Source organism: Saimiri boliviensis, chromosome 21, assembly GCF_048565385.1.
Source record: "Saimiri boliviensis isolate mSaiBol1 chromosome 21, mSaiBol1.pri, whole genome shotgun sequence".
Classification (NCBI taxonomy): domain Eukaryota; kingdom Metazoa; phylum Chordata; class Mammalia; order Primates; family Cebidae; genus Saimiri; species Saimiri boliviensis.
In genome coordinates this window covers 29,045,810-29,065,100 of record NC_133469.1, presented here as the reverse complement: position 1 = coordinate 29,065,100, position 19,291 = coordinate 29,045,810, and the positions used below count along the sequence as shown (strand labels likewise).

General features: G+C 51.3%; 1 protein-coding gene across 5 annotated transcripts in view; it reads left to right on the top strand.

Annotated features, from left to right (window-relative positions):
• Window positions 1-19,291, top strand: part of TPST2 (tyrosylprotein sulfotransferase 2) — a 67,322-nt gene that overhangs the window by 24,676 nt on the left and 23,355 nt on the right. For 4 of the 5 annotated variants that reach the window (XM_039462494.2, XM_074391232.1, XM_074391233.1 and 1 more), the window contains one exon: window positions 17,978-18,049. The gene's annotated coding sequence lies outside the window, so the exon portion shown is untranslated. Of the gene's footprint in view, window positions 1-17,976; window positions 18,050-19,291 lie in introns of those variants that run through there. The other variant, XM_039462496.2, reaches the window with a different exon arrangement.

The window sequence follows — 19,291 nt, the reverse complement described above, 5'->3', positions numbered from 1 at the left end:
AGTTCTCTCTGTTTGCAGGTGGCTTCCCCCCTCTGCTCTGTGTGTTATGTCCTCACGTCACTGCTGAGGAAGTGGAGGCTCAGCGAGGTGAAGCAGCTTACCCAGGGCCACACAACTCCGCAGAGGCAGACTTCAGAGGAGTAACTCTTTGACTATGCAGGTCCAAGGACACCCTCCTGTGGCTGTAACTCAGTGTTCTATCACGGGCAGACCACTGCACCTCTTTGGGCGTTAGTTTCCCCATCTGTTAAATGGGGAGAACAGCAGTGCCAGTCGCAATGACTGCTGAGGCTATAGTAAGTTGAATAAAGTAACAGCACCGGCCCAGGACAAGGCTCCAGGTGGTGGCTGCTGCTTGCTGACTGATCTGTGCCTAAGTGTTCACTGCAGCCTTCTGCAGTGAGTGATATGAGCCCATTTTTACAGGAAGGAAACGGAGGCTAAGCTGTGGAACTGGTGAGAGCAAAGATGGGGTCCCGTCTGGCTTCTCGGCCCCAGAGCCCTTTCCCTCATCTGCTTGGCCCTCCGGCATTACCTGTTATGCACCACAGGGCAAGGCTTGTTCTGTGCCCAGCCTGGTCCTCTGTCCTGCATGACTGGACATGAACGGGCACAGGGGCGACTTCGCCAGTGGCGCTCACAGATGTCCAGGCCGCTGGGCCTGCCCCCTCCCCTAAGAACTCTGCTTCCTTTGCCAGGTGAGCTGTAGCCATTCCTCCTTCCTGCTCCAAGCAGCTGCTGAGAGCCAGAGTGGTTGGTCAGTAAGCTGGGACGAGACACCCAGCCTGCAGCCGGACCCTAAAGTCAGAACTGGGAGACGTCTTAGAGGTCACTGGATGCTGGTGCTGGTTGTCCAGACACCTCGTTCAGCCTCAGTCTCCACCTCTGGAAAATGGGAGGAATCATCGCCTTGGCAAAAACGGCAGCCTCTGGCAACACAAAGTTGGTGCAGAAGGGGACCGTGCAGACTGCTGGCGGGAGGGTTTTTCGGGGGGGCGCTTCGGCAGTATCTGCTGAAGAAGTATATAGGGCTGAGCCAGCCAACCCCCTATAGGTAGTTACCTAGAGCTGCGCTTCTCAAATTGTGTTGTGTGTGGGAATGCCTGGGGTCTGGTGAAAATGCAGGTTCAGGTCTGCGCACAATGGATCACGAGGCCCGGAGTTTGAGACCAGCCTGGCCAATATGGTGACACCCTGTCTCTACTAAAAATACAAAAATTAGCTGGGTGTAGTGGCAGGTGCCTGTAGGCCCATCTGCTGGAGAGGCTGAGGCAGGAGAATTGCTTGTACCCGGGAGCGGAGTTTGCAGAGAGCCGAGATCGTGCCACCGCACTCCAGCCTGGGGGACAGAGCAAGACTCCGTCTCAAAAAAAAAAAAAAAGCAAGTTTAGTTCCTTCTCTGGCATAGGACTGACAGGCTCCCAGGTTGGCCTTGGTACCTGTAAGACCCTAGTCAGGCCCGAGGGCACCTTTCATGCATGGGCACAAGGAGGCACGGTCCTTTGTGATGATACGTCATTGCAGGAAGGTGAAAGCAGCTCCCCTGTCTGTCGGAAGGCCTTGGCCAACTGAATGGTGCGCTGTTCCTGCTGGGATGCTCTGGGACGATTCAGGAGAGGGAGGGAGGTCCATCGGTGTGGCATATGGATAGGTCTTGTCTTCTGCAAGGATGGCAGTGCCCTCTGGAGGCCGGGGCTTTGTCTTGTTTACTGATTTGGCCCCGGTGCTAGAACAGGGCCTGGTACACAGTAGGTGCTCAAGCAGTGTTTACTAGATGGTAGAACACATAGGCCGACATGGAAAGACCTCGCGTTGAGTGAACCCAGCCAGTTTCAGGAGGCTATGTAGAATCCAGGGCTTCTTAACCTTGGGACTGCTAACATTTGGAACTGGATGATTCTCTGTGCGGGGGGCTTACCTGGGCACTGTAGGATGTTTAGCAGGATCTCTGAGCTCTACCCATGAGATGACCCCTGGTTGCGGCAACCAAAACTATCTCTGGACGTTACCAGTAGTTCCCTGAATGGCAAAATGGCCCCTGGTTGAGGACCACAGGTGCGACAGGACAGCACGTGGATGAACGAGAGAAAGAGGAGTGTAAGATGGAGGGCTGGGTGGTTGGAGGAAGGGAGAGAGAGCCCGTGTCACTTCCGTCTAGATTAGATTTGGCTGTGTTCTCATAGTTAAAAGCAAGTGTGTGGCCGGGCGCAGTGGCTCACGCCTGTAATCCCAGCACTTTGGGAGACCGAGGCCGGTGGATCACCTGAGGTCAAGAGTTTGAGATTAGCCTGGCCAACCTGACGAAACCCTGTCTCTACTAAAAAAAAAATACAAAAATTAGCCGGGCATGGTGGCAGGCCCCTGTAATCCCAGCGACTCGGGAGGCTAAGGTGAGAGAATCATTTCAACCTAGGAGAAGGAGGTTGCAGTGACCCGAGATTGTGCCAGCCTGGGTGACAGAGCGAGACTCCATCTCAAAAATAAAAAAAAGTAGAAATGGTATGGGGACTGGCTTGTAGAGCTGTGAGGATTTAGTGAAATGACACAGCTGGAGCGTTCAGCACGGTGTCTGGCCCATGGTGGGGGTCCCGCCGAAGGAGACCATCGTTTCACTGTATGGCATCTCTCCAGCAGCCCCTACGCATACAGAAGCACGTAAGACCTTCTTGCATATGGGCAGACTGGAGCTCAGAGAAGGAAAGGGACTTTCCCAAGGTCACACAGCAAAGGAGGAGTTAGACTTGCCTTCGTGACCCCAAAGTAGGAACAGTTTCTCCTCTGCCACCCTGTGGCCCCCGCCAGGCTTCTGGGCCCCCCGGTCTTTGTATCTGTGGATTGAGGCTGTGTCGAGTGCTTGCTGTCCACCAGCCTGGCTGGCACCCAGGAAGCAGACAAGGCTGGAAGTGTCAGGGAGTGTAGCCTGTGGGAGTTGTGCCCTGGCTTTGCCCAGCAGCTCTGGGAGGACTGCCAGGGATCTGGGGCATGTGAGGAAGGACGTTGGCAGAGATGTTCCCTGTAGGTGGGTACTGGACTGGCTGCCAGCCCTATGCAGCTTCAAAGTCATGCTGCTCTCCCCCTGCTCAGACACCTGCTATGGCTTCCTAGTACCTAAGCCTCAATTGTCCTTCCTGGGCCTGCTGGGATAGCATTGCATGTCCTGCAAAGGACTCTCCGTGAGATTGCTAGATCCCAGATACTACTAATACTACTACTACTAATAGGATTTAGAGCATCTACTGTTTGCTAGGCATGGAACTGAGTGCTTCACGTGCAATATCTTACGTAATCCTTACAAAAGCCACGTGGCACCGCTATCATAGGATTCTCATTTTGCAGATGAGGAAACTGATGCCCACAGAGGTTAAGTGTCTTGCCCAAAGTCCGGTAGCTCCGAAGCCAGCATCTGCAGCCTGACTCCGGAGCCACGCTTGAACCAGGAGGCCATCCTCCCTCATCTTGTTAGGAGAGCAAGCCAGCACGGTGCCAGCAGAGAAGGCCTCTGGTTGCGTGGGAAGAACCCAGCCAGGTGTTCAAGCTTGGCCGTGCCGTTAACTTGCTGTGTGACCTTGGCTACACTCTCCTTTCTGAGCTCGCCCAGGCTTTCTTCAAGGCCGCTGCGGGCTGTGCAGCCCAGAGCTCAAGGAAGCAAAGGTATGCCACAAATCTAGAGATCATCTTCCCTTTTATTTCCTATCACAGGATAGATATGTATATGATGCATATACACTGATCGGACGTGCTCCTGTACCTGCTCTGTCCCACCGTGTGCATTTCCTCAGAGGCTCCTAGAAGGCCCTGTTGTCCAGGCTAGGAGGTTTCTGGGGGCTCCAGGCTCCCACTCCTGGCTGAAGGTGTCAGTAGAACCATGGTGTTAAGCGGGGGTTTGCAGAAGCCAGGGTTTGACCTGGGAGAGCCCTAGGCAGCAGGGGATGATTGAGTAATCAAGTGATCAAGGTAGTATATGAATGCACAGTTTGAAAAATTGGAACTAGTGGATGAACCTTGACCGGAGTGTGGTTAAGTGGGAAAAGCTGGTCACCAGAGTGTGCTGTGTGTGATTCCATTTATGTGAAATGTTCAAAATGGATAAATTCATAGAGACGGAAAGTAGAGTAGTGGTCTTCTGGGGGCTGCAGGGAGAAGGGGGTTGGAGTTTGATACCTAAAAGTATGAGACTTCTCTTTGGGTGATGAAAATGTTGGGAAATTGAGTATGACTGTACTAAAACTCCATGAATGCACTACTCTGAATATACTAGAAACCTGTGAAGATACTATAAACCATTATACTGTGATTATACTAAAAACCATTAAACTGTACACTTTATTTTTCTTGAGATGGAGTCTCACTCTGTTGCCCAGGCTGGAGTGCAGTGATGTGATCTCAGCTCACTGCAACCCCCACCTCCCGGGTTCAAGCGATTCTCCTACCTCAGCCTCCCAAGTAGCCGGGATTACAGGCACCCACCACCATGCCCGGCTGATTTTCATATTTTTAGTAGAGACGGGGTTTCACCATGTTGCCCAGGCTGGTCACGAACTCCCGACCTTAGGTGATCTACCTGCCTCGACCTCCCAAGGTGTTGGGATGACAGGTGTAAGCCACTGCGCCTGGCCCACGAACCGTACACTTTAAATAGGTGAGTTGTATTGTTATGTGCATTGCCCCTCAGTAAGGCTGTTAGAAAACAATCTTAATTAATGCAAAAATAACCATGAAAAACAACGTCTCCACATTGTAAATAATGTCAGGCTCAGTATTACTGATCTTTTTCTTTCTGCCAGGGTTCCAGTATGTCTTGGCACAGCACAACATCATTTGTCCTATTTGTTTAAACATTTAACTATTTTTGTTTGTTTGTTTGTCACGGGGTTTTTTTCCACTAATTTAAAAAAGATTGCATTGAAACGTGATTGATCTCGGTTCCTGAGTTTTTTGGCACCCCGTAGAGTTTTTGTGCTCGAGGACAATGACTCACTTGCCTCACCCTGTCGCCGCCCTGCCAGGCAAGCCTTTGGCTCTCCCTAGGGTGGCAGGGTCTCCCCCACCACGCTGTCCCTTCCTCCTGTCTGTCTCCTCGTGGGACAGGTGAGACCCCCAGCAAGCCCACCCTGAGAGAGGCTGTGAGTTGTTTGTCCAGCCAGGGAGTCATGTGTGAGGACCAGAGTAGAGAGCCACCTCCTCCTCCTGCTCACATTGTCTCCTTTGCTGGCTTCTCCCTTCTCTCCTCCCATCTCTCTCTCTTTTTTAATCTTTTTTTTTTTTTTTTTTTTTTTTGAGGCCAGGCCTGGTGGCTTATGCCTGTAATCCCAGCACTTTGGGAGGCCAAGGCAGGCAGATCACTTGAGGTCAAGAGCGGGAGACCAGCCTGGCTAATGTGATGAAACCCTGTCTCTACTAAAAATACAGAAAATTAGCCAGTGTTCTGGCAAGTGCCTGTAATCCCAGCTGCTCAGGAGGCTGAGGCAGGAGAATCACTTGAACCTGGGAGATGGAGGTTGCAACGTGAGCTGCTCTACTGCACTCCAGCCTTGGTGACAGAGGGAGACTGTCTCAAAAAAAAAAAAAAAAGAAAAAAAAATATATATATATGAATCACAAATATGTATGATTCTCTGTACTGGGGGCTACCTGGGCACTGTAAGACGTTTAACAGCATCTGTGGGCTCTACCCATGAGATGACCCCTCGTTGTGGCAACCAGAACTGTCTCTGGACATTACCAGTAGTTCCCTGAACGGCAAAATGGCCCCTGGTTGAGGACCACAGGTGTGACAGGACAGCACGTGGATGAACGAGAGAAAGAGGAGTGTAAGATGGAGGGCTGGGTGGTTGGAGGAAGTGAGAGAGCGCCCGTGTCACTTCTGTCTAGATTAGATTTGGCTGTGTTCTCATAGTTAAACCAAGTGGGCGGCTAGGTGCAGGGGCTCACGCCTGTAATTCCAGCACTTTGGGAGACTGAGGCGGGCACATCACTTGAGGTCCGGAGTGACCCCCTATAATCCCCCTCCCAAAGTGCTGGGATTGCAGGCGTGTGCCACTGTGCTCCATCCATATTTTTGTGTCACATTTTCAGGTGCCACAGAGGTGCCTGCTCATCACAGCATGCAGATGATAGCGATTATTCTGCTACTAGATTTGGTTTTTGCTGCTTTAATAAAAAGAGCATATAGGTTACACATAATATTTCACAGCATTTTTGTGATCGCATTCTTAGCCAACTTTTACTCCATTGGTTTCCTTTTCATCCTCTCTATTTTATTGTATTCCATTGAAAAGCAATCTTCTGGGAAGGGGCCAGCCTATATATATTTTTGAGACAGAAGAGTCTTGCTCTGTCAGCCAGGCTAGAGTGTAGTGATGTGACCACAGCTCACTGCAGCCTTGATCTCCCAGGCCCGAGTGATCCTCTGGCCTCAGCCTCCCTAGTAGTTGGGACTACAGAAACATGCCACCACACCTGGCTACTTTTTAAGTTTTTGTAGAGATGGAGCTTCGCTATGTTGCCCAGGCTGGTCTTGAACTCCTGAGCTCAAGTGATCCTCCCTCTTCAGCCTCCTGAAGTGCTGGCATGACAGACATGAGCCACTGCTCCTGGCTCCATCTCTCTTCTTGGAGATGGCTCCCTGGATCCCCCAGCAGCCCTCACCTGTCCTCCAGTCCTTGTCTTTGAAGGCATCCTACACCAGAGAGAGCCAGTGCCCCTTCCCAGGTCACAACCAGGCCAGTGCTCACAATTTCCCACTGTCCCCAGGTTAACTCCAAGCTCATTACCTGGCATTCAAAGCCTGGCACAGTCTAGGGCTTGCCAGTCCAGTTTCCTTTCCCCACTCTTCCTGCCCACCCCTGCTGATTTCTCATCAGTAGATTCAGATGGGACCCATCATTATTGACGAGCTCCGAGGCATTCGCTGAGGGTCTCTGGCCTTTCTCTCATGTAAGCCTCTATCTCGTGTAATCCTCACAGCACATTGCCAGTAAGAATTAATTGGACCCATTTTACAGATGAGGAAACTCAGGCCCAGAGAGTGGAGGTGATGTGCCGCGGGTCGGGGGCAGAGGCAGGTGCACACCCAGGCTGGCTGGCAGCACACATGGGACTCTGCCCACCTGTCTGTGCCTCCCCTCATCCATTATGGGTGTTTGCTTTCCCTCAGGGTCATGTGTACAGTGTCCATGCCAGGGTCACCCCCACTTTGGTCCCTGACGGCCTTCACACTTCTAACTTAGTAGCCAAGGCCACCTGCCAGTGTATGATGCCAGCATGGACAGGAGCCATGGTCTTTTATAACAGCTGCCGTCTCCTACCTACTTATATTTGGGTCTTGCTATGTCGATGGCCGCAGGCTGGGTCTCAAATTCCTGGGCTCAGGCTGTCTTCCTGCCTTGGCTTTGTGAGCAGCTGGGATCACAGGCGCGAGCCGCTGCTCCTGGCCTCTTAAAATAAAATCAGAACATGCAAACCGTGCTCCACAATATGCCTTCAAGTGTTTCTGGTGCAAATCCCTGCTGCTCTTGTGTTTGATGGTGGGGCGCAGAAGCGGGCAGGAATGGGAGGGAAGGAGAGTCCAAACCCCTCTGAGGCAGGACCACGGCTCCCTGGCCCCGACAGCCATAGATTTTGTGTCCATAACGGAGCCAGACGCTGGCAGCGATTCTTAACTGGGGTCCCAGGCTGCATTCGTGGGCCTCGGAATTTGGATCGGGGGGAAGACTACATCTTTATGGATGCTAGTTTAACATTTCCTCCAGGTGACAACATAGGTGATAGATCACAGCAGTAGTGGCAGCACTTGGGTCACCAGTAGAAACCACACTTTTTTTTTTGGAGATGGAGTTTGGCTTTTGTTGCCTAGGCTGGAGTGCGATGGCGTGATCTCAGCTCACTGCAACCTCTGCCTCCTGGGTTCAAGTGATTCTCCTGCTTCAGCCTACCGTGTAGCCGGGATTACAGGCATGCACCACCACACCTGGTTAATTTTGTATTTTTAGTAGAGATGGGGTTTCACCATGTTGGTCAGGCTGGTTTCAAACTCTTGACCTCAGGTGAGCCACCCACCTCGGCCTCCCAAAATGCTGGAATTACAGGCGTGAGCCACTGCACCCAGCCGATATCACTTTCAACGGCAAAAACTGCATGACTTTTGCACCAGCCTACTAGAACGCTGAGTTCAGTGCCCTAAGCAATACTTCACAGAGTGGGGGTGAGGGGCAGCAGGACTTGTTAAAATGCAGATTCCCTAGGCTCCCCCTTTTCTTCCAAATCAGAATATTTGAGGGCAGGCCCCAGGAATCTGCCTTTTAACAGTTTCGGGCTATTCAGAAGCACACCAAGGTTTAACCATCCCCCTAAAGGGAAGGAATAACAGTGATGAAGTAACAAAGCTCTGTTCTGAGCCCTTTATGTGAGTTTATTTATTTTGAGACAGAGTCTCTTGCTCTGTTACCCTGGCTGGAGTGCAGTGGTGCCATCTCGGCTCGTTGTAACCTCCTCCTCCCGGGTTCAAGCAATTCTTATGCTTCAGCCTCCCAAGTAGCTGTGATTACAGGCATGAACCACTACGCTTGGCTAATATTTTTAGCAGAGACAGGGTTTCACCATGTTGACCAGGCTGGTCTCGAACTCCTGACCTCAGGTGATCTGCCTCAGCCTTCTAAAGTGCTGGGATTGCAGGCGGGAGCCACCGCAAGTTTATTTAATCTTCACAAGTGCTAATGGCCTCCCCATTTCACAGATGAGGAAATTGAGGCACAAAGATGTTAGCTAACACCTCTCCCCGACCCCCAACCCAGTGCGGCATTGCTGGTAATCAGCCAGGTATGCAGGATACCTGCGCCTCTGCTCAGTCCGCCATCTCTGACAGCTTTTGGGCAGAGGAATAGAGACGGGATCCCATGGCGGGTGGGGGTGAAAGCTCAGGAAGCACCGGTCCTTACACGATCACGCCGGCCCTTTCCTGTTTGCCTTGTTTACCAGGAAGGGGCCCTCTGTGTTTCTGTGCAGGAAGTCCAGAGCAGGGGCTGTGCCAGGTGCTGGAGGCAAGGCTGGGAGGTGGTCCAGTGGTCTGAGCTAGGCTCAACGATGAGCAGCTAGCTGTCTGACCTGGAGCTCATAGCTTCTCCATCTGTGTATGGGGTGGGGTCGAGATTTGGAAGAGGTAGTTAAGAGCTTGGGGTTTGGGCATCAGACAGATCCAAGTTCCAGATCACATTCAGCCAGTTATCATCTGTGTGATCTCCAACAAAGCACCTCCCCTCTCTAAGCCTCAGTTTCCCCTTCTGTAAAGCTAGACAATAAGTATAGTGCTTACCCTCCAAGTGCTTACCTTAAGGTCAAAATTATACAGTTGGCTCTCTGAATTCATGGGTTCTGCATGTGGGGATTCAGCCAGCAGTGGATCAAAAACATGTGGGAAAAAATGGATAGTGGCATCTGTACTGAACATGAACAGGACTTTTTTTTTGTCCTGTGATTACTCTCTAAAGAATGCAGTGTAACAACTATTTACATAGCATTTACATTGTATTAGGTAGTATAGTTGATCTAGCACCGATTTAAAGTATATGGGAGGATATGTGTAGGTTATATGCAAATACGGTGTCATTTTATTTAAGGGATTTGGACATCTGGATTTTGGTATTCAAGGGGGATTCCTTAATCAATCCCCTATGATATGGAGAGAAGACTGTATATAAAACCACCAGCCAGGTGCGGTGGCTCATGCCTATAATCACAGCATTTTGGGAGGCTGAGGTGGGAGGATTAAACTCAGATCAGCCTTGGCAACATAGTGAGATCCCGTCTCTACAAAAATAAAAAATTAACTGGGTATGGTGGCACATGCCTGTAGTCCCAGCTACCTGGGAACCTGAGGCAGGCACATCATTTAAGGCCAGGAGTTTCAAGGCTGCAGTGAACAATGATCCTCCTATGTCACTCCAGCCTTAGAGACAGAGGGAGACCCTGTCTCTTTAAAAAAAAAAAACAAAAAAAAAAACCGGGCATACACAAGTCTCTCTGCTAGTCCTTACGTGGCAACAGACAGGATGCTGGATGATTCCCTGTGCATGAGTGTGCACGTCTTACTCTTTTCAATCAACTATTTGTTTTTCCGAATTGTACATTTTTCTCTTACTCACCAAAGGCTGGCCACCTGGGTCCTCCCACAGCTCCTACCGAGATAAGTCCCAGAACCAAAGTACGCGCACACTGGTTTCTGCCTCCGCGCACTGTATTTGTGCTTTGTGAGTTTGTGCAGGTTGCTGGGAGGGCAGCTGCTGATAGTGTCTTTTTTTTTTTTTTTAATTAAGCTGGAGTTTCGCTGTGGTCACCCAGGCTGGAGTACAATAGCGCGATCTCGGCTCACTGCAACCTCCGCCTCCCGGGTTCAAGCGATTCTCCTGCCTCAGCTTCCCAGATAGCTGGGACTACAGGCACCTACCACCGCGCCTGGCTAATTTTCATATTTTTAGTAGAGATGGGGTATCAGCATGTTGGCCAGGCTGGTCTCGAACCCCTTACCTCAGGTGATCTGCCTGCCTTAGCCTCCCAGAGTGCTGGGATTACAGGCGTGAGCCACCACGCCTGGCTGATAGTGTCTTTTTGTGATATGGACTGGGGGGTTGGGCAAACTATGTCCATGGGACAAATCTAGCTCACCGTCTGTTTTTGAAACAAGTCTTACCAGAACACAGCCACATGCCTTCATGTATGTGTCATCTTGATTGTTTGTGTTAAAATTCCACAGTTGCAGTGGAGATCTTGTGGCCCACAGAGCCAAAAACATCGGCTTGCTGACTTCACAGAAGCTTGCCGACCCCCAGGAGAGCTGGTGAAGCAGGGTCATCGAAAGTTGGGGAAACAGTTTGGGTGCTGGCATCAGACGGCCTGAGTTCCGGTTCAGGCTCAACCAGTTACCATCTGTGTGACCTCCAGCAAAGCACTTCACCTCTCTAAGCCTCAGTTTCCCCTCTGCAAATCGTGGCTAGTAATAGAGCCCACCCTCAGGGTTGTTGTTCAGAGTCAAAATGTACAGGGCCAACCGTGCATTTGGCCTCTAACGATGAAGAACAGGGAAAAGGAGTCCCTCCTGACCCCACCCTGCCAGACCACACATTCCTTAGTGTGTGTAGGTCCCTGCCGGTCTTTATCCGTGTGCTGTAATGACAGTGATTATAATATCAAATGACGGCTGGGCGTCGTGGCTCATGCCTGTAATCCCAGCACTTTGAGAGGCCCAGGCAGGAGGATGACTTGAGCCCAGGAGTTTGGGGCCAGCCTGGACAATAAAACAAGACCCTGTTTCTACAAAACAATACAATATTGGCCAGGCGTGGTGGTGCACTGGCTACCTGGGAGGCTGAGATGGGAGTATTCACTTCAGCCCAGGTGATTGAGGCTGTAGCAAGCCACGATTACACCACTGTATTCTAGCCAGGGTGACAAGAGCAAGACCCTGTCTCAAAAAAAAAAAAAAAAAAGAAAAAAAAGACAGGAAAAAAATTTAACGGTAATAATTTTCTCACGTCGGCTCTGCCTGGCTCAGTGGAAGTTACACAGTTCCTATGGCACTCTTTCTTCCAGGTGTGATTCCCGTTTCTCAGATGAGAACACGGAGGCTCAGCGAGCTGCCCCAGGTTGACCCAGGACACCCAGCCTCTGAGTAGGGAAGCCAGGATGTGACCCCTGGCCTTCAGCGGGGGAGGCTGGGATAGTATGTGGGGCCCTGCTTGGATGGTTTTTGGTTAAAAAAAAAAAAAAAAAATGCAAAGCAAGACTTGGGGAAGGTCCCAGATCAAGGAACACAGGCTCGGGACAGAGAGAGACGTGGGTTTTCCTTCCAGCCGTATGGCCTCGGGCAGGTCCCTTTACCTCTCTGAGCCCCAGGAAATGGATCATGAATGAGGGAGGGTCAAACAGGGTATATAATAAGTGCTCTAAGTCTGAACTATTTTTTTTTTTTTTTTTTTTTTTAAGGCAGAGTCTCTCTGTCACCCAGATTGCAGTGCAGTGGTGTGGTCCTGGCTCACACAACCTCTGCCTCCCAGGCTTAAGTGATCCTCCCACCTCAGCCTCCCAAATAGCTGGGACTATAGGTGTATGTCACCACGCCCAGCTAATTTTTGTATATTTTTGTAGAGGCAGTGTCTGGTCTTACTGTCCAGGCTGGTCGCAAACTCCTTTCCTGTAGCAATCCATCCCCCTCAGCCTCCCAAAGTGCCAGGCTTATAGGCGTGAGCCACTGGGCCCGGCCTGAACTGAGCTAACATTTTTGTTTTTGGGTTTTTTTGAGACGCTGTCTCACTCTGATGCCCAGGCTGGAGTGCAGTGGCACCATCTCGGCTCACTGCAGCCTCCACCTCTCGGGTTCAAGCGATTCTCCTGCCTCAGCCTCCTGAGTAGCTGGGACTATAGGCATGTACTACCATGCCTGGCAAATTTTTGTATTTTTAGTAGAGACGGGGTTTCATCATGTTGGCCAGTCTAGTCTTGAACTCCTGACCTTGTGATCTGCCCACCTTGGGTTCCCAAAGTGTTGAGATTACAGGCGTGAGCCACTGCACCCGGCCCTGAGCTAATATTTTTGAGGCTGCATGCCAGCCTCCCTGCCCTTCCTCTTGAACCACTCTGCATACTTTTTACGCTCAAGTAGCGTCCACAGCTTCAGAATTATTTTTCCCTTACTCTTACCCCATTGAAATCTGTAGGGCTTTCTTGGCTGGCTTCCCACCCCCCACTCCCCACCCCGCAGTAGTTCAGAAGTCCCTGATTCCTAGGGACGCTGTCCAAGAGACCTATGTCTCTCCAGCTCTGCAGAAAGTTGGGGCGTGGTGGATGGGAGGTGGTGTGGTCAGTGTGGTTCGGTAGGGTTGGGAAGAGCCATGGCAATGGAATGTTGGGAGCTGGTTCCCATGGGGAGGAGTCGCAGGGCTGGTGGCTGAGCCTGAGCACGCGGGCACTGGGCCCTGCTCCAAGGCCACTCTGTAAGTGCTGTGACCTCCAGAGCTGGCTTTGTGTGCTGCCAGCCCCCCGCTGTTGTCCCCTCCCTGTCCCCTGCCGCTTTTCTCTTGGGAACCTCCTGATCCGCTGAGCTTGGAGAAATGATGATTTAGAAAGTTCGTATAGATTTGAGCCAAGAATCAGTGTGGGCTCAGTGCAAACATCACCCCCTTCTTTCTTTAGCCCCTGTGGAATGCCTCCACCTCTCATCATGCGAATTTCCTTCTGAGCCTTTATCACTGATGTCTTTGTCTCACATGCTGGTTTCTTTGCTCCCCACTGGAATGTCAGCTCTGTGAAGGCAGGGACCTTTGTCTGTTGCCCTTGATGTATCCCAGTATCTTGACCAGGGCCCTGCGCATGATACTTGCTCAGTAAACATTGGTGGAACGAATGAATCTGAGGCTAAGGGGATCTCTTAGATTGAACAGCCCCCACCCTTCCAGGGGCCTTTCATAGTCAATGGAAAGAGGAAGCAAAGTCCCCTCCCATGGACTCCTGCTTCCCCCGACCGCTTTTTTTTTTTTTTTTTTTTTTTTTTTTTTAATTTTTTTAGTTGGACTCTGTCACCTAGGCTGGCGTGCAGTGGCGCGATCTTGGCTCATTGCAACCTCCACTAACCGGATTCAAGCGATTCTCCTGCCTCAGCCTTCCGAGTAGCTGGGACTATAGGCACGTGCCACCATGCCTGGCAATTTTTTTTTTTTTTTTTTTTTTTTTTTTGTATTTTTAGTACAGACAGGGTTTGACCATGTTGGCTAGCATGGTCTTGATTTCCTGACCTGGTGATCTGCCCACCTTGGCCTCCCAAGTGCTGGGATTGCAGGCATGAGCCACCGCACCCGACGAAATGAAACCCCACTGTTTCCAATGACCAGCTGATTCTGGCTTAATCTGATTTTTTCTTCTTTCTTTCTTTCTTTCTTTTTTTTTGAGACAGAGTTCTGCCCTGTTGCCAGGCGGGAGTGCAGTAGTGCAATCTCGGCTCACTGCAACCGCCGCCTCCCGGATTCAACCGATTCGCCTGTCTTAGCCTCCTGAATAGCTGGGATTATAGGCGTGCGCCTCCACGCCTGGCTAATTTTTTGGATTTTAGTAGAGATGGAGTTTCACGCTGTTGGCCAGAATGGTCTCGATCTTCTGACCTCATGATCTGTCTGCCACAGCCTCCCAAAGTGCTGGGTTTACAGGCATGAGCCACTGCGCCTGGCTGCTACCCCTGTTTTGTGAGCCACAGGACACCACGCCAGGGATGGCGCCTTGGAGACAGAGGCGCAGTCAGAGACTGTCCTGCCCTCTTCCTAGCTGTGTGGCTTCTGCTAATCACTCCATCTCTTGGAGCTTCAGTTTCTTCACTTCTGAGATGGGGATAAAAATCCCCACCACACAAGGTTTTCCTGAAAGCAAGAGCCAGCATGCAAATAGCACTTGCTATGGGCCAGGTACTGTTCTAACATGCCCTCATTTATTTTTACCTCCTAGCATTCCTACAAGACTACTTTCTCATTTGCACCGGGCACATTTCAAAGTGCCCTTCTAGGAGATGTTACAGTTGCGTATCCCTTTATCTGAAATGCTTGGGACCAGAAAGGTTTTGGATTTCAGATTTTTTTTTTCTTCGGAGGCAGCATCTCCCTCTGACAGCCAGGCTGGACTGCAGCGGCATGATCAGGGCTCACTTTAGCCTTCACCTCCAGGGTTCAAGTGATTCTCCTGCCTCGGTGTCTCAATTAGCTGAGACTATGGGCAAGCACCGCCACACCTGGCTAATTAAAAAATATAAAGTAGAGACAGGGTCTCCCTATGTTGCCCAGGCTGGTCTCGAAATCCTGGGCTCAAGTGATCCTCCTGCCTCAGCCCTCAAAGCGCTGGGATTACAGGCCTGAGCTACCACATCCGACTTAGATTTTTTTCTGAGTTTGGAATATTTGCATTATACTGATCAGTTCAGCATGCCTAATCCAAAATGCTCTCATGTCCGTCTGTCCTTCCTCCCCTCCCCTCCCCTCCCCTTTTCCCCGCTCCCCTCCCTTCAGGTGGGTACAGTGGCCCACACCTAAAATCCTGGCACTTTGGGAGGCACAGGCAAAAGGATTGCTTGAGCCCAGGAGTCCCATAGGGAGACTCCATCTCTACAAAAAAATGCTTATATTAGCCAGGCATGGTAGCATGCAGGTATCCAGGTAGTCCTGGATACTTAGGAGGCTCAGATGGGAGGATCACTTGAGCCCAGGGAAGTCAAGGCTGCAGTGACCCAAGATCCTATCACTGCATTTTAGCCTGGACTGGACACCAAAAAAAAAAAAAAAAGAAGAAAGAAAGGAAAAGGAAGCACGGTGGCTTACGCCTGTAATTCCAGCACTTTGGGAGGCCGAGGCAGGTAGATCACGAGGTCATGAGTTCAAGACCATCCTGGCCAGCATGATGAAACCCCATCTCGATTAAATATACAAAAATTAGCTGGGCATGGTGGCTCACGCCTGTAATCCCAGCTACTCGGGAGGCTGAGGCAAGAGAGTTGTTTGAACTCAGGGGGCGGAGGTTGCAGTGAGCTGAGATCACGACATTGTACTGCAGCCTGGGTGATGGGGCGAGCACCCGTCCCTCTCACTTGTCCTGTAATCAGCACTGCCCAGCAGAACACTCGACAGTGTTGGGACTGTTCTAGTGCAAAGGTCAGCAAATTGCTATAAATGTCCCAGATAGTCGATGTTTCCACGTTTGTGGTGTTCGTGTGGTTTCTGCTGCCACTGCCGCTCTTCCCTCTCCTCGTCCTCCTTCCTTCACCCTTTACCTTCCCTTGGTAAAATTTACAGATCGTTCTTAGTTCAAAGGCCCTTTGAAAATAGGCCCTGGGTTGGATTGGGCCCAAGGGCCATAGTTTGCCCACCCTATTCTAGAGGTACACTGTCCGATACAGTAACCACTGGTCACGTGTGGCTTCTGGGCACTTGTGGCTAATGCAGATGAGAAGCCGGATTTTTAATTTTATTTAATGTTGCATAAAGTGAGTTTAAATAGCTACGTGTGGCTGATGGCTGCATGTTGGAGGCGCAGCTCCAAGTGACTGACAGCCCTGACAGCGCCGTCCCATTGCTCTGACAGGGCCTGGGTGCTCTGGAGGGGAGTGGCTGGGGTCATGGGCCGTGGGAGCTGCCTGGCTGCCAGGCCTCTCGGGCTCGCTGGCATTTCAAGAGCTGCCTGAGGGCAGCTGGGTGAGCCGTCCTGCCTCTGGAAGAGCTTCAAGTGCCTGCTTCCTAATTGGTTTTATTTATTCCAAGAGAGCAGGCCTCACTTCCCTGGCCGCCCGTGTCCCAGGAGTGCCGAGGCTTGAGTATCTGTAGTTTGGGAGTGGCCTGCTGGGGGGTCTGGTCGCTGTGGTTACACCTTGGTACCTTTCTTCCTCTGGGTTTAGATGTCCTAATGGGCCTGGTATTTCAGGAACAGGAAAATGGTATGGAGACAAAGGAATGAGTGAACAGGAAGGGAGGGAGGACGAAGAAACGCAGGCAGCAGCCTGATGGCACAAATAATAAAAGCTGAGGTTTTTTTTTTTTTTTTTTCTTTTTCTGAGACACGGTCTTGCTCTGTTGCCCAGACTGTAGTGCAGGGGCACAATCGCAGTACGCTGCAGACTCGCCCTCCTGGGCTTCAGCGATCCTCCCACCCCAGCCTCCCAAGTAGCTGGGACTACAGGCGTGTACCATCACCTGGATAATTTTTTATTTTTATAGAGACAGGGTCTCTCTATGTTGCCCAGGCTGGTCTTGAACTTCTGGGCTCAAGTGAGCCTGCTGCCTCTGCCTCCCAAAGTGCTGGGATCACAGGTGTGAGCCACCACGCCAGGCCTGGCTGAGATTTAAAAAGCTGAGATTTTAAAGTGTTTTTACCCTGCTGAAAACCTCGTGTTTACAGAATAGGAAAAGTCTCAGAGGAGCAATGTATATAGTCAAGGAGTTGGCCAACTCCAGAGCTGCATTCTAAGCCACCCCCACCTCCTGAATCAGGACTGAGAGGAGGGAGGCTTAGCTTCAGACTCACTGTGTGACTCTGTAAAATGATTTCTCCTTGTGGGCCTCAGTTGTCTCATCTGTAAAACGGGAGAAGGTAGGAATTGGACTAAAAACCTTTCCTACCCTAAATGGTAAGGACGAAGCACTGGGAGATACATATGCCCTGCCCTAAAGCTACAAGGATCCCCTGGGTTCCACTTTGGCCTGGTTCTGGCTACATGCCAGGACCTACCATGGACACAGCCTCGTTCCTGTGATGTGGGAGACTACGGGTTAGGAAAGTCTTACGGAACCAGGTGGTGAAACCCTTTCCATCCATTCCTCGGATAAGTTGCTCTTGTTGGTGTCACGTTTTCTCATCTGTACAATTGGGATCATCATACTTTCCTTTTATTGGGGTTTAAATGACACAGCTGCTTGCGTGGTAGGCATTTGGTAATGTCGTCAGTGTTAGGCGGTGATGGTAGGGTGTTGTGTTCAATTCCAGGAAGCATCGTATACATGGTAGGCTGGGTTTATGGTACCATTTGGAATTGAGCAGTCCACAACCTGATCAACCATACCCAGCCATCTCAGGTGGCGATAGTGGTGGTGGTGGTGGTTGCTTATTTTTCTATTTACTTTTCCTGGAGTCCAACGTCCCTAAGCCAGGAGGAGGGGAGAGGCCTGGCTGGCAGAAACCAGGGGCTCTCTAAGGCAGCAGTGCCTTAGCCCAGGCTCAGCTCACACCTCTCTGCCTGAGAAGTGAGCCAGTTCATTCCCTGTAGGAGCAGGTAAGGTGAGATTCCCGCTGTGGTATCTTGAGCCGAAGTGGCCTCCCCTATATTCCAGAGTCCTTCTCCCAAATGTCACTGTCAGGTGCTCTTGGGACCCTGAACCCTCACTCTGCCTCTTTGAAGGGGCCAGGCGCTCGGCCTCTCTCCACGGTGCCCATCCCTGATGCAGTATCTCCTTTGCCTCTCTAGGGCTCTGCCAGCAGACAGCCTTGGCACACAGGCACAAGGGCTGGAGCCCAGAGATGAGAGTGCCCAGAGGAGGTAAGTGCACCCAGAAGGAACTTCCCCTGGAGTCCTGGTTCCTCCCGAGACCGCCCTCAAAGAGTCCCCTCCATGCCCCCAGCCTCCATGATTGGGCGCCTGGGCCAACTCCCCTGGCTGGTTTTCACCTTTCTATTCAGCCACAAGGTTGGAAATCTGGTACTAGAAAAAGGTACATCCGCTGGGCGTGGTGGCTCACACCTGTAATCCCAGCACTTTGGGAGGCTGAGGTGGGTGGATCACCTGAGTTCAGAAGTTCGAGACCAGCCTGGCCAACATGGAGAAACCCCGTCTCTACTAAAAATACAAAATTAGCCCAGCATGGTGGCTCACGCCTGTGATCCCACCTACTTGGGAGGCTGAGGCAGGAGAATGGCTTGAACCCGGGAGGCGGAGGTTGCCGTGAGCCGAGATCATGCCGCCGCACTTCAGCCTGGGCAACAAGAGCCAAACTCTATCTCAAAAAGAAAAGCAAAACGCCGCACCCCAGCAAGCACCATAGAGAGACGAGCATCTTCCTTGTCTCTTGGGAAGATGATCCTCCAGGTGACAGGAGAAAGAAGGCCGAGTACCACGGAAGGCGGGGGGGGGGACTTGCCCAGGATCATGGAGCAGATTCAAGGCATGGCCGGACCGGAAACCCTCTTGTGTCCCGTTCTGCTAACGTTAGTGTTTTGGGGGTGTTTTCTCGGCACCCCACAAGAGTTTATTGGCCCTCCAAACGGCTTCCATGGGAAAAGGGTATCACTGCCCCGTTTTTGGAGAAGGAAAGTAGAAGCCGGCACAGTGATGTCTTTTCGTCCAGATCACCGGCTGGCAGGTGGCAGACGGGGGATTCGAACCTGGGAGTGGAGTGCTCATCATGCTCACTGCGAAGACGCCAGGGCACCTCCCTTGCCAGGGTCCCGCAGGGTGATGAGGGTGCTGGCAGCCCTAGGTCCCTGGGCCGGGCCCTCTAGCTCCTCCCACAGTGGGGTCCCTAGCTCTGGGTAACCAGGAAGCTCCTTTCTGCTTTGTGGGTTCCGGGCTGCTTTCTGTGTCCCAAGTCACTCTGGTTTTTCTTCTTAAGTCATTCTGCATGTCTTGTTTTGTTGTTTTTTTTTTTTTTTTTTGAGACGGCGTTTCGCTCTCGTTACCCAGGCTGGAGTGCAATGGCGCGATCTCGGCTCACCGCAACCTCCACCTCCTGGGTTCAGGCAATTCTCCTGCCTCAGCCTCCTGAGTAGCTGGGATTATAGGCAC